Here is a 617-nt window from a genome sequence, read left to right as displayed (position 1 = left end):
CAGTCCCGACCAACACCTTAATTACAGCCTTGTCCAGGACCCAGCTAAGCTGTGTCCAGACTCCTGACTCACAGAAACAGTGAGATAATAAATGTGTTTTGTTCCAAGATGCGAAGTCTGTGGTAATATTATTACACAGTGCTAGAAAACTAAACATGATGAAGTAAGAAAATACTTGAATTCTATATTTAAAATGCCAACAGAAAATAATTGCCAACCATAACTATAAACCCAGTGAAAATAGCTTTAAGAATGAAGATGGGGGTGGGGGAGTTGGGTGAAAAAGGTGAAGGGTTAGGAAATACAAATTGGTGGCTACAAAATAGTCATGGGGATGTAAAGTAAAGCATAGTGAATATAGTCAATAATGTTGCAACAACTATGTATAGTGCCAAGTGGGTACTAATCAGGGGATCACTGCAAAATTATATAAATGTCTAACCACTATGCTGTATACCTGAAACTAATAAAAAATAATATTGAACATCAACTGTAACTGAAAATAATTTTAAAAAGAATGAAGGTGAAAACCAGAAAGGAAAAGATTAATAAATTGAATGTTAACATTCTGTTCACAAAAGATGCTATTAAAAAAGTAAAATGGCAAGCCATAGAAT

This window comes from Hipposideros armiger, unplaced genomic scaffold, assembly GCF_001890085.2.
Source record: "Hipposideros armiger isolate ML-2016 unplaced genomic scaffold, ASM189008v1 scaffold_186, whole genome shotgun sequence".
Taxonomy (NCBI): Eukaryota; Metazoa; Chordata; class Mammalia; order Chiroptera; family Hipposideridae; genus Hipposideros; species Hipposideros armiger.
This window is presented reverse-complemented; position numbering follows the sequence as displayed.